This window comes from Zingiber officinale, chromosome 1A (genome assembly GCF_018446385.1).
Source record: "Zingiber officinale cultivar Zhangliang chromosome 1A, Zo_v1.1, whole genome shotgun sequence".
Lineage (NCBI taxonomy): Eukaryota > Viridiplantae > Streptophyta > Magnoliopsida > Zingiberales > Zingiberaceae > Zingiber > Zingiber officinale.
In genome coordinates, this window is record NC_055987.1 from 117,132,256 (window position 1) to 117,147,577 (window position 15,322).

Here is a 15,322-nt window from a genome sequence, read left to right on the forward strand (position 1 = left end):
AATTATGTTAGAATATTTAAGTGACGAGAGTAATTAATTTTAAATAAATTATTTATCAGTAAACTAATCACGTGAAATTTTCAAATAGGTGTTAAAAATGAATCCGATATGATGACTTGACCCAATCTAAATGGATCCGAAAAAATGAGATTCGATTTGGGGGTTTTCGAATTCGGGTCGGGTTCACGCTAGAGGAGTTTTGGCTTGAAAATTTTTGGGTCGGATTCAGGAGTTTTAGTAGATTTTTTAAAATTAAATTAAATTATTTTGAACTTAAGATGTTTTTATGTATATCAATATCAATGTTAGTATGATAATGAAAAAGTATTAAAATAAAAGTGAAAAATTATAGGGATGATGGCTCCTTTTTCTACCCACTAGGACTCCTTCTCCACAAGTCTTTCTCTGTCGCGAGGACAATTGTATCTAAGATAGTAACATAGGTTAGAGTCAGACCGGTTCCTCTTGTACATCCCTTCCGACATTGAAATCAATAATCGATTGGAAAAGATAAAGAGAGAGAGCAGTAAAGGAAGAAGAATGACTCGAAGATATATGAAGTTAACAGGACTACACGAAGGCACCTTCAACACAAAAATATTTAAAGGTGACTTAATTTTCAATAAACTATATAACTATATTTGTTATTTTATTCCTTATTAAAAAAATCCCACTAAACTGAACCCAAGCTATATCGAGTAGCGGCCAATTTGAAGTCCCGAGTTGTAGTCGGCATATACCGTGACGAATCAAGCCTATAAAATTTGTTGTTAGTGTTTAGGTTAGGTATTAAATGGGATAGTCAAGTTTGGTTACAAAGTTTTTAACATAATAATTTTTATTAATTATTTGGCCTTTATCATACTATCTTACTATTTTAATTAAGAGTCTAAATACTTTACTAACTCATTTTGGTGAAGTGTAAAATAAAATTATGTTAATGTCATTATTTTCTTTTCACGTTGAAAATAATTTTAAAATTTATTAGTAATTTTTTATGATTATTTTATATAAAAAATATGTACTATCATGATTTTCTTTAGTCCCATATCTTATAATTGAAAACATCGTGAGCGGAAAAATTTCTATAAATACCTTGGGCCAACAACATTTGAAAGCATACTTTTTTCGATTTTTGGCTAAGATCAAATGTGATATTAAATTAATTTTTATGAGAAAGAGTCCATTATAATAGTTTCTGCTGGGTTCTCAAATCTAATTTATAGACTTAGTACTAATTTATTATATTATATATGTAACGTGTATATGTGCTGGCTAGTGTTAATTAAAGTTCTTTGTGACCACATGACTAGTGTTAATTGAAAAATTTTGTGACCATTGTTATTTTCCTTATACTAATTTATGGAATAATGAATACTTGCATTGAAACCATTTTTTTAATTTTATAAAAATATAACTTTAATGTAGACCAATTATATTGGAATATTTAAGTTGACAAGAGTAATTAATTTTAAATAAATTATTGATCAGTAAACTATTCATCTAAAATTTTCAAATATGTGTTAAAAATGAATTCGATACTCGACCCGACCTGAATCGACTTGAAAAAGATCAAATTTAGGTTAGAGGTTTTCGGATTCAGGTTGGGTTCACGCTGGTGGATTTTAAGCTTAGAAATTTTTGGGTCAGATTTAGAAGTTTTAGTAGATTTTTTTAGAATTAAATTAAATTTTATTTTTAACTTAAGATGTTTCTATGTTTATCAATATCAATGTTAATATGATAATGAAGGAGTATTAAAATAAAAGTGAAAATTATAGGGATGATGGCTCATTTTTCTGTCCACTATGACTCCTTTTCCACAAGGTTTCCTCTGTCGCGGGGATAATTGGATCTTAGATAGTAACATGGGTTAGTCGTGCTGGCTTCTCTTCTGCAACCCCTCCGACAATGAAGTTAGTAAACCATTGGAAAAGATAAAGAGAGAGAACAGTAAAAGAAGAAGAATGATTCGAAGAAGGAGTCGATAGAACTACACGAAGGCACCTCCGATACAAAAATAAATAAACATGACTTAAATTTCAATAAACTATATAACTATATTTGTTATTTTATTCATTCTTAAAAAAATCCCACTAAATCGAACCCAAGCTATATCGAGTAGCGACCAGCTTGAAGTCCTGAGTTGTAGTTGACATATACCGTGATGAATAGAGCCTATAAAATTTGTTGATTTTAAGTTAGGTATTAAATGGGATAGTCAAGTTTGGTTAGTTTTTAACATAATAATTTTTATTAATTATTTGACCTTTATCATACTATCTTGCTATTTTATTAAGAGTCTAAATATTTTACTAACTAATTTTGATAAAGTGTAAAATAAAATTATGTTAATATTATTTTTTTCACACTTAAAATAATTTTAAGGCTTATTAGTATTTTTTTTTTGATATTTTATATAAAAAATATGTACTATCATGGTTCTCTTTAGTCTCATATCTTAGAATTAAAAACACCATGAGTGAGAAGGTTCTATAAATACCTTGAGCCGACGACATTAGAAAACATACTTTTCTTGACTTTTGACTAAGAATAAGTATGATATTAAATTAATTTTTTTATGAGCGAGAGTCTATTACAATAATTTGTTGAGGTTCTTTGTTAATTAAAGTTCTGTGTGCCCACATGGCTAGTGTTAATTAAACTTTTTTGTGACCATTATTAGTTTCCTTATACTAATTTATGGAATAATGAATACTTGCATTGAAACTATTATTTTTTTAATTTTATAAAAATATAACTTTAATGTACACAAATTATGTTAGAATATTTAAGTTGACGAGAGTAATTAATTTTAAATAGATTGTTTATCAGTAAACTATTCACATGAAATTTTCAAATAGGTGTTAAAAATAAATCCGATATGATGACTTGACCCAATCTAAATCGATAAAAAAAAATCAGATTCGATTTGAGGATTTTTGGATTCAGGTCGAGTTCACACTCGAGGATTTTCGGCTTGGAAATTTTTGGGTCGGATTTAGGAGTTTTAGTAGATTTTTTAGAATTAAATTAAATTTTATTTTGAACCCAAGATATTTTTATGTATATCAATATCAATGTTAGTATGATAATGGACTATTAAAATAAAAATGAAAAATTATAGGGATGATGACTCCTTTTTCTATCACTAGGATTTCTTCTCCACAAGTCTTCCTCTGTCGCGAGGACGATTGTATCTAAGATAGTAACATAGGTTAGAGTCAGGACGACTCTTCCTGTGTAACCCTTCCGACATTGAAATCAGTAATCGACTAAAAAAGATAAAGAGAGAGAACAGTCAAGAAAGAATAATGATTCGAAGATGGAGTTAATAGAACTACACGAAGGCACCTTCAACACAAAAGTATGTAAAGGTGACTTAATTTTCAATAAACTATATAACTATATTTGTTATTTTATTCCTTATTAAAAAAACCCCACTAAATCGAACCCAAACTATATCGAGTAGCGGGCCAGCTTGAAGTCTCGAGTTGTAGTCAACATATACCGTGATGAATCAAGCCTATAAAATTTGTTGATCGTGTTTAGATTAGCTATTAAATGGGATAGTCAAGTTTGGTTACAAAGTTTTTAACATAATAATTTTTATTAATTATTTGACATTTTTATACAATCTTACTATTCTATTAAGGGTCTAAATACTTTACTAACTAGTTTTGATGAAATGTAAAATAAAATTATGTTAATGTCATTATTTTTTTTTCACGCTGAAAATAATTTTAAGGTTTATTAATAATTTTTTCTGATTATTTTATATAAAAAATATGTATTATCATGGTTTTCTTTACTCCCACATCTTAGAATTGAAAACACCATAAGCGGAGAAACTTCTATAAATACCTTGGGCCGACGACATTTAATAGAGTACTTTTCTCAATTGTTAGCTAAGATGGAATGTGGTATTAAATTAATTTTTTATGAAGAAGAGTTCATTATAATATCTTACTGTCGAGATTCTTAAACGTCACCCTTATATTGTATTGCATGGGTACCCTTACCAAATCTAATTTATAGACTTGAGTACTAATTTATTATATATGCAACGTGTATATGTGATGACTAGTGTTAATTAAAGTTCTTTGTAACCACATGACTAGTGTTAATTAAAAATTTTTGTGACCATTGTTATTTTCCTTATACTAATTTATGGAATAATGAATACTTGCATTGAAACTATTTTTTTTTAATTTTATAAAAATATAACTTTAATGTACACCAATTATGTTAGAATATTTAAGTTGGCAAGAGTAATTAATTTTAAATAAATTAGTGATCAGTAAACTATTCATCTGAAAATTTCAAATATGTGTTAAAAATGAATCCGATCGGATGAATCGACCCGACTTGAATTGACCTGAAAAAAAATTAAATTTGGTTTGGAGGTTTTCAAATTCAGGTTGGGTTCATGCTGGAGGATTTTCTGCTTATAAATTTTTGAGTCAAATTTAGGAGTTTTAGTAGATTTTTTTAGAATTAAATTAAATTTTATTTTGAACTTAAGATATTTGTATGTCTATCAATATTAATGTTAGTATGATAATGAAGGAGTATTAAAATAAAAGTGAAAAATTATAGGGATGATGGCTCCTTTTGCTGTCCACTAAGACTCCTCCACAAGTCTTCCTCTGTCGTGGGGACGATTGGATCTGAGATAGTTGTTAGAGTATATACTAAAAGTGTAGTTTTTTATATAAACATTTATTTTGAAATAAGAATCATATTTGTCAAATATCTACATTTATGTTAAGTGTAGTTGTCCATTTAATTTATATTGTACATAACATGGTGTGAGGTGATACACAGAAGATCATGTTATCAGTTCCTTATAAATTATAAATAATAGCTCACAATCAAGATGCAATGAGACAAATCATTGGAATGGTTGTAGTGTAATTTGGTATTAGTTTATCTTGACTATAAAATTACACTAGTACACTCTGAGTAGGGGTGAGCAGTCAACCCGCCAAACAGATGAACCTGCTTATACTGACCCGAACCGTACCGAAAAAAATCCGTCGGATATAGAATCGGATATAGGGTCCTGATATATTGCATTATCCGATCTAATAGGGCCGGATAATTTTTTATCCGAATAACCGAACCAACCCGATCCGCGATCACCCCTACTTGTAGCAACTACTGTCAATAAGTTACTACACGTTGTAGTAGTTACTACAGATAAGCTGCTTCACGGTGTAGCAGCTATTGGCGATTAGCTGCTACAACGTGTAATGAATAATGTCTATTATCATTTTAAAATATTTTATTTTTTTGTTGTTTTATATTTATATTTTATATTTCATTGGATATAGGGTCGGATATCCAAATAACTGACAATTCGTTGGATATCTGATACATAATAACCGTCGGATATAAGATCGGATGTAGGTTCTGATATTGTATTATCTGATCTAGTAGGGCCGGATAGTTTTTTACCCTAATAACTGAACCAACCCGATCCGCGATCACCCCTAACTTTGAGTGTATTGAGCAGGACCATTTGACGAGGTTGTTCTTTTTATACTGACTGTTAAAAAGAACAAGACCTCTATTATTATGGAAGTGTGTACTCTTAATCATGATATAATAACAAAACACGTATACTTAATATTTATTTCTTTAATTTATTAAAATATGCAATTTAGTTCGTTAAATCAATAGGCCCGATAAGTTGGGAAATGATATTATTTATATGGTGTGTTGTTGATTATAGAATTAAACTGTGTCCTAGTAATCTAGATTAATGATCCCCTTGAGGAGCTCATAAGGATCGTCATGTAAACCCTGCAGGTGGACTTAATCCGACATGACAATAAAGTTGAGTGATACTACTCTTGGAGATAGATATTAATTAAGTGAGTTGTCAGTAACTCATTTAATTATTAGATATTCGATATCTTAAACACAGGGAGACTAACGCACTGATGATAAGAAGGAGCCCATATTGTAATATGGGATTTGTGCGGTAGTACAATAATAACTCTTTAGTGGTATGAGTTATTATTGATGAACTCGAGTTGGGTGTTCGGGGCGAACACGGGAAGCCACTACAAGAAAAACCCTCATAGACATCGATTTTCCACCGTTGTCTATTACAAAATCGACCAATGTCTATGAAGGTGATGTAAAAGGTCTGCCATTTTAGACATCGGGTTATAACCGATGTAGTATCACTTAACGACATCGGTTTTCAAATCGGTTATGAACCGGTGTAGTATCACTTAACGACACCGGTTCAGCAACGGTGTAAAACCAATGTAATATATGTTAATAACACCAGTTCTGGGAGCGATTTACGACCGATGTAATATTAACAACACCAATTCCATCAACGATGTAAAACTGATGTAATATCAATTAATAACATCGGTTTTGGAAGCGGTGGAAAACCGATGTAATATCAGTATTGTTTAACGACACCGTTTCAATTTCCGAAACAGTGAAAAATCGATATTATACAACATTTTAATAGTACAAAATTTAGTTAATATTATTATACATCGGTGTATCTAAACACACCAAGTCAATATCAATGTAACCAATACATAAATATTATTCTTACAACATAAAAGGATAATAGATATTGTATACATCAAGTTCGTATCCACAAATTACACAAATATTCTTCTTACAACATCAAAAGGTAATAGATATTGTACACATCAAGTCAGTATCCATAAAATACACAAATATTCTTTTTACAACATCAAAAGGTAATAGATACTGTACACATCAAGGTAGCATCCGCAATTTACATTCCATGCAAATGCATGCATCATCCAAAGTTTTCAAAAATCAAATACCTTTTCTACTCAAATGTAATCTAGCATGCATTTAGCCCACTTGAACCACACTTCATCAATTTTAACTCTGGAGTACTTGAGATTTGTAAACTGTAACAACACATAAAAACAGATATTGCAGCACTTTCATTTTGTGAATTAAAAAAAAATAAAAGAGACATCATTGAGGAAAATAAAAAAGTAAAAGGTGTTGATTACAAAGAAACTTATTGAGACTTGTAAAATATATTCACAAGTTAATGCAACATCCAGTAGAAGAAGACATACACGGAGAGCTATTTGCTGCATAGGAAAAAATAGCAAGGCAGAATAAAAAGAATCATCTTATCAATAACTCATAAGATGATTAAATTAAGGTATACCTCTTCAATTGGCTCGATATTCTGGAACATCTTTTTGAGAACAAATAATGACTGTGTATACTCATGGATATGGTAGAGAATGATTACATGTGAAGAACCAAATTAACAAAAATACTAAGAAGAGAGCAATTTATTAACTCATTCACTAATTATGGAAAGAAAATTTTTGACAAAATGCGTTGAACTACATACAATATTCAGCATTGTTACTGAAACATCAAACTCTTGGGATGGACAACTCTACTACTTTTTATAGCAGCACTTTGATGAATTGAAGCACTATTAGCTTTAGACCTTGAAACCATATAGCCTAGGCAGCTATTCTCAGAGTCAATCTGGTCCACAAAAGTATGCACAAGCTCTTCACTCTGCTCCTATAACCACTATAGTTATTAATCAAAGAGTGCATGTAAAATATCTTTTCAGTTGCAAGAACAATGCTAGTTTAAGAAATCATAGAATATTGACTGAATGGATAAACATGGATTAAATTATTTCAAACATTGAAAAAAAGATAGAGAAAATGGTGAAATTACATGAAATAGATAATAAAATATTAGCAATATTCAAAATACCATGATTTAGAGAAGACGTGATTCCCAAGGAACACCAGACTTTTCTGCTATAGAAGAATGGATGATTCTAAAGATCATGTTTAACCTTATCATACATGTTAAGTATAATCATGTCATATAATATCATATGTTTAATATGATTATAGCTTTAATGTTTAATAATTTGTTTCCACAAGAATGTCAGTATGAAGATGAGAAATTATCTTCATAAATTAATTTAAAAAACTAATTACCTGTGATTCAGTAAACTTACTTTAACCTTGTTTAATGCATCAAGGAGATTCCTAGGATCAGTGCAACCATCTCAAAAGTATTCTGCAATAGCAATGTTATGAAGAACCTGAAATAAATAGAAAATGATTAAGGTTGATACAAACAAGAACTACTTATAGTAAATAAACTTCTCTTCTTTTGTATGCAAGCCAACAACAAATCATCATGCACTTTAAAAATGAGTAAGATATTAGTTAAAATAGAAATAATTAGAGGAAAAAATAGACATGTTTCATATAGCAGTCAATTAATACATTTTGACATGGAGAAACAACATCAAACCCTGAGTTGCAACTATTAGGGAGACCTAAAGACAAACAATGTAAACGCCTTCGCACAAAAAGTAGAAGTGTGGATACTAAATATGCAATTTCTTCTTTCATATCAAACCCAGCAAAGAATCATTGGATCACTGCCATCTTTGGGAAGCAATGAGATTTCAATTAAAATAGAACAAATTTGAGGAATTTTACATTCTTGATTTGTATAATAACTAGTCAATTGATTTTCGTATGGAGAAGAACCAAGTAAAATATAGTCAATGTAAAATCCTTAAGAGTTGAAGTCGAATTATATTTCAAATAAAATACAGATTAAATCAATGACAAATGATAATCAAAGTGAAGAAATAAACAAGTAGACAACAAGTTCCATTATCACAACAGTTCACAGAACCTAAACATTCTAAAAACACTAAATCTAAGAATTTATTTGTGGTAAAGAATCTAAGCTTGCTGCGCATAAAATGTAATGAATCTGAAATGCAAATGCTAAACACACTAGGAGTTGAAGTCTTATGAAATGTTAGGTGCAAGAAAAGGTGAGAAGGGCCCCTTGAGGTTTAATCTTAACAACTTAGCATCTAATATTTGGACGCTAAAGTTAATGTAGGCTGATGACTTTGACTCTGAAATCTACAATATTCACATTTCACACATGATTACAGTACACTCTTCTTCATAGCAAATAACATAGAGTAGGAATCTACAAGTTCCGTTATGCAAGGTTGACCATAGAGAAAGTTAAAATCTTGTTGCTCTTACTTGTTGGTCTCACCGCAGAATTACATCAACCATGCATTTGCTGCAATTTTATAAAAGATATCCTTAGGTCATTAAGCCATGTGCAAGCTCTGTTCATCTTTTCATCATTTTTTAAGCCCCAAAATCTTATATATCTTTCATCATAAAGGTGTTAGAGTGTATACTAAAAGCCTAGCTTTTGGTATAAACATTTATCTAGAAATAAGAATCACATTGGTCAAATGTCTACATTTGTGATAAATGTAGTTGTTCAATTAATTTATATTGTAGATAACATGGTGTGTGGTGTCACACACAGAGGATCATGTTATCAGTACCTTATAAATTATAAACAGTAGCTCACGACCAAGATGGAAAGGAACAAACCATTTGAAGGTCGTAGTGTAATTAGGTATTAGTTTATCTTAACTATATAATTACACTAGTACACTTAGAGTGTATTGAGTAGGACCATTAGAGGTCATTTCTTTTATACTGACTTTATAAAGAAACAAACACCTCAGTTACTATGGAAGTGTGTGCTCTTAATCCTAATATAATAACAAGCACATATATTTGATATTTATTTCTTTAATTTGACAATGGGTGAGATTTAGTTCGATGAATCAATAAGCCCGATAAGTTGGGAAATGATATCACTTATAGTGTGTGTTGTTGATTATAGAAGGAAACTGTGTCCTAGAGATACTAGGTTGAGAATGTCCCCAAGAGGAGCTCAAAAGGATTGTCATGTTAAACCCTGCAGGTGGACTTAGTCCGACATGACGATGAAGTTGAGTGGTACTACTCTTGGAGCTAGATATTAATTAAGTGAGTTGTCAGTAACTTACTTAATTAGTGGACATTTGTTATCTTAAACACAGGGAGACTAACACACTCATAATAAGAAGGAGCCCAAAAATGTAATTTGGGATTGGTGCGGTAGTTCAATAATAATTCTCTAGTGGAATGAATTATTATTGATAAAATTAAGTTGTGTGTTCGGGGCAAACACGGGATGCTTAATTTTATCGGGAGACCAAAACCAATTCCTCCTCTCGGTCCCTATTGTAGTCTCTTATTTATAGAGTTCTATACCCACCTATACCCACCTTCTATACCCACCAATAAGGGGCCGGCCAAGCTAGCTTGGGAACCAAGCTAGGGCCGGCCTAGGTATAAAATTGGGTGGCCGGCCCTAGCTTGAACCCAAGCTAGTGGGGGCCGGCCAAATTAAATTAAAAAGGGATTTTAATTTTAATTTTTATTATGTGGAAGAAATAATTTATTAAAGAGAATTAAAATTAAAATATCTCTCTTGTAAAAGATCTACAAAAGATTAAAGAAAGAGATTAAATCTCTTTCCTTATTTGTAGATTGGTGAGATATTTTATTTTCTCTTTAAAATTATTCACATGTTGATAAAATTAAAATTATAGAAATTTCCTTTTATCAACCATCAAGAGATTTTTAAAGAGAAATTTTATTTTTAAAATTTCCGGAAACAAATTAGGAAGTTTTAATTTGTTGATTAAAACTTGTCTAATTTATTTCCTCTTGATGTGGCCGGCCATTAGAGATTAATTGGGGAAATATTATTTTATTTTTCTCAATTAAATCATGTCAAGGGAATTAAGGAAATTTTATTGTAATTAAATTTTCTAATTTGCCTAGGCCAAGGAATATAAAAGAAGGGGTGAGGGTGCCTTCACAAGGAACAACCTCTATTATTTTCTCTCCCTCTTTTGGTTCCTTGGTGTGGCCGGCCATCCATTCCCTCTCTTCTTCTTGTGGTGGCCGAACCCTTCTCTTTCCTTGGAGCTCTTGTGGTGGCCGGATACTACTTGGAGAAGAAGAAGAAGAAGGAGAGGAAGCGAGCATCTCTTGGAGCTTGGTTAGTGTTTTGATTTTCTTCCTTGGTGAAGCTTTTTCTTTTGTGGCCGAACCTAGCTAGGAGGAGAAGAAGGTGATTGGTGGTTTCTCATCTCGGAAGATCGTTGCCCACACAACGTCTGAGGTTAGAAGAGGAATACGGTAGAAGATCAAGAGGTTTTTCTTAAAGGTATAACTAGTAATTTTTCTTTCCGCATCATACTAGTTATTTTTGGAAATAATACTAAATACAAGAGGCATATGATTCTAGAGTTTCGAATTTGTTTTCGATATAGTGTTCTTTTGTTTTTCTTTTCCTTGTGATTTGATTGTTCTTTTCGGTTAACCTAAAGTTATTTTAGGAAATTAAATATTAGCTTTCTATAAAAGGTTTTGTCTAGTCGGTGGTGGTTGCTCCCATATCCAAGAAGGCCATGTGCCTCGCCACGTCAGTACTGGGAACCGATTATGGAAATTAATATTTAATGGAATTAATAACTTAAGGTGACTTGGGTCGAACGTGTTAAGTTCCGCAGAAGATCCAAGTCAAAACCTAAAAGAACAAATAGATTAAGTTTTGGATCAAACGTGTTAAGTTCCGCAGGCGATCCAAAATTTAATTTAAAAGAACACATGGTAGCTAGGAAAAGGTTCAGACCTTTGTACAAAATTTTTGTACAGTGGAACCTCTAGGCTTTCCGAGTAGCAACCAACAATTGGTATCAGAGCTAGGGTTTTGCCTCTGTGTATTTGGTATTAGTTTAATTATGCACATGTCATACATAATTTAGGCAGGATAATAGTAGGATGTGCTAACTTTGTGGATGTACGATCCAACTATTATGGCTTATAGTTTTATGTGTGTGATTGGACCCTTGGACATGTCAAGGGCATTTATATGTGTGCATGATTGTATTATAAAATACAGCAGGAGCTGTATTTAGTTTTATTAGGATTTTATTTTTGATCTAGATACATGTACATTCCTTTTATTGAATATAGGATCAAAATTGTAAAATTCTATTTATGTCATGGATCGAATCTTGCAAAGCGTGGAACCTTCTAAGGACCAGAGGCGCAGCGGAACAAGGAGCAAGATGGATGCTAGACCCGGTGGCGGTGGCCAAATATGGCAGCAGCTTGGGATGACAACACACGGAGGACAACTAGAGATAAAAGCCATAATAGTTGAAAATTAGATTTTCTATTTATTACTTTTATATTGTGCTGTGTGTGCATGTTAGTTTACAAGTTTAGTAGGCTAGCATAGTTAAAATTCCTCATTAATAAATAACTAAGTGGGAGAGGGATTTTTAAGTAAATCCCATGGTCTCCATTACTGGTTTGTAAGTGATGCAAACAAGCTTGCGCGTTGGCTCTGAGTGCCTTCCTCCATAACGGATGAGCTAGTTTGCAGATCACTAGAACAGACTTCCATTTTTGGATGACTATAGGAAGTTAATTAAGAGCGTGTGATCTTCCCCAACGGAAGGGGCATAATCTTATTAATGGACTTAGTGTCAAGTAATGGTATACACTTAGACACATCTAATAGTATCCTCCCAATCGGAGTCACTGTTATTATTTGTGTGACCAAATGAAACCAACTATTAATTTGTCATAAAACTAGGTTGACAAGATAATAAAATTAAAGGGTTAAAACCCCTCTTACAAATGATTGATTTTGTATACGTCCACACTAATGTGGCATACAAAATTAACGGTGTTTGAGATAATTTTATTTGTCATAAAGTTACGTTGACAAGATAGTTAATGGGTAAGACCCTCCTCTTACAAATGTTGATTTTGTATACGTCCACACTAACGTGGCATGCAAAATTTACGGTGTTTTGAGGTGTTGGTAAATTTAAATAGTATTGTTAGAGGAATCAATATTATTTTAAATTTAGAAGTCTTGACCAAATATTTGATTAAAGATAGACCAACTATTAATTTTATTCGTCATAAAGTAAGGTTGACGAGATAATAAAATTAAAATTTCCTCTTTGAATTTGTATACGTCCACACTAACGTGGCATACAAAATTCATGGGGATTTTTAAGGAGTTGGTCTTAACCAAATATTTTTGTGATTCTTAGGATGATGGTCAATCCCTAGCTGATATACTTTAGGATAGACTTATTGGTCCCAATTATAATTGATTGGAAATAGGACTTGGACATTAAGGTAGACTGTCTTCTTAGAACTAAGAACAATTTAGGTGTATTTAATTCATTAGTTGAAACATGTCTAGTGGTGTTATCTACCAGAACCTGGAGTGTAGATACAAGATGCCATTAATCATGTCTGCAATTCATTGCAGGGTTCCAGGAAACCCGACAACTAAATGAAAGGTAAATCACCGTCCACATGGGCACTACTGTAAAAGTGGTAGCTGTTGCAGTGGGAGATGTTTATCTTTAGATAAGAATAAAATATGGATTTTAAGTAATTGTCTTTACGTACCAAGTTTAGAAAGAACCTGATTTCAGTTTCTAAACTATTATAGATATTGTGTCTATTTTGATAACAAAGTTGTTATCAAGAAAAATAGGAAAGTTATCTATTCTGGTATGATGGTTGACAATTTATAATCCAAAAACTCCCACAATGCAACAAATGGAAATTAGTAACACATTTTCTAATTTTAAGAGAAAGCAACCTTCGGAAATGAATCAATTATATCTTTGGCATCTAAAGCTAGGTTATACTTGAGTAGGATTCATTGGTAGCTGATGAACTTTTGGGTTCATTGGTAGTGGAAATCTTTCCAACTTGCGAGTCTTACTTGGAAGAAAAATAACCAAGAAGTTTTTAAGTCCAAGGGGTATGGAGTCAAAGATATGTTGAAATCGGTTCATTCTGGTTTGTGTGATCCTATGACTATCCAGACAAGAGGTAGTATTGAATATTTTGTCTAATTTATAGACAACTATTCAAGATACAAATAAATTTACTTAATGTACCGCAAGACTAAGTACTTTGATTAGTTCAAAGAGTACAAGGTTGATGCGGAGGAATAAAGTAAAAAGTCACTATGGAAGATCGTAGTGGCAAGTACCTCTTGAGAGATTTTAGGAGTCACTTATCAGAAGTTGGATTTCAATCCCAACTAACTGCATCTGGTACACCCCAATAGAATGGTGTAGTAGAAAGAAGGTAAAGGACTCTTATGGAATAATTAGATAGATGATGAATTATTCAGAAAATTACCAAATTTGTTTTAAGGATAAACTCTAAAAAAACGAAAGTGAACATAGTGCCTTCCAAGTCATAACTCTCTACTCATATAGAATTGCTGAATAGGCATAAGCATATTTTGAAGCATATTCGGATTCGGGTAATCCAGCACATATGTTAAAGAGAGACAATGATAAGTTGGATAGGAGTTCACTTGTTTGTAAGTTATCCTAGATAAACAAAAGTAGGTTTATAGTCTTAAAAATCAAAAGGTCATTGATAGCATCAATGACTGATTTTAGAAAAGGACTATATAATGAACCACGTGCTCATAAGAAAATTTGTTCTTAAGGAAATAATAAAAGACATGTCTAATCTAGTACCAACTGTACAAGATGAGATACCACAAGAAAACTGCATCACGTATCACAAATGATACACAATTGCAGATAGTGCCTCGTCATAGTGGGAGGGTTGTTAGGCAACCTTAAAAGATTCATATTTTGGGAGAGTTTATGGACTCGATCCCTAGAGGACATGAACCTGATCTCCGGACATATGACGAAGCACTCCAAGATAAAGATGCAGCATCTTGGCAAAGAGTAATGAATAAAAGAATTAGAATATATGTATTCTAATAAAATCTGGAAGCTTATAGAACCACCAAATGGTATAAAAGCCTTTGGGTGTAAAAAGGTCTATATTAGGAAAAGAGGGATAGACAGGAAGGTAGAAACTCTCAAAGCAAGGCTAGATGAAAAAGGAAACTTTTTCACTGGTAGTCATGCTTAAGTCTATCCGGATTCTTTTATCTATTTGGCAAGTGGATGTCAAGACAGCATTCCTTAATGGAAGTCTTGAAGAAAACATCCATATAAAGCAACCAGAAGGGTTCATTGCAAAGGGCTAAGAGCATCTTGTGTGTAAGCTTAATCAGTTTATGGACTGAGGCAAAGCTTCAAGGTCTTGGAACATCCGGTTTATCAAAGTAATCCAGATCTATGGATTTAGTAACCGGATAAGTCTTGTGTATACAAAAGTTGTGATGGAAACGTGGTGGTATTTCTTGTACTATACTTAGATAACATTTTTGGTAGTTGGAAACAATATCAAAATGTTGTCAGAAGTAAGGGTATGGTTGTCCAAACAATTCGATATAAAGGACTTGGGAGAATGTATATATTCTTGAGATCAAAGTAATAAGGGATCGC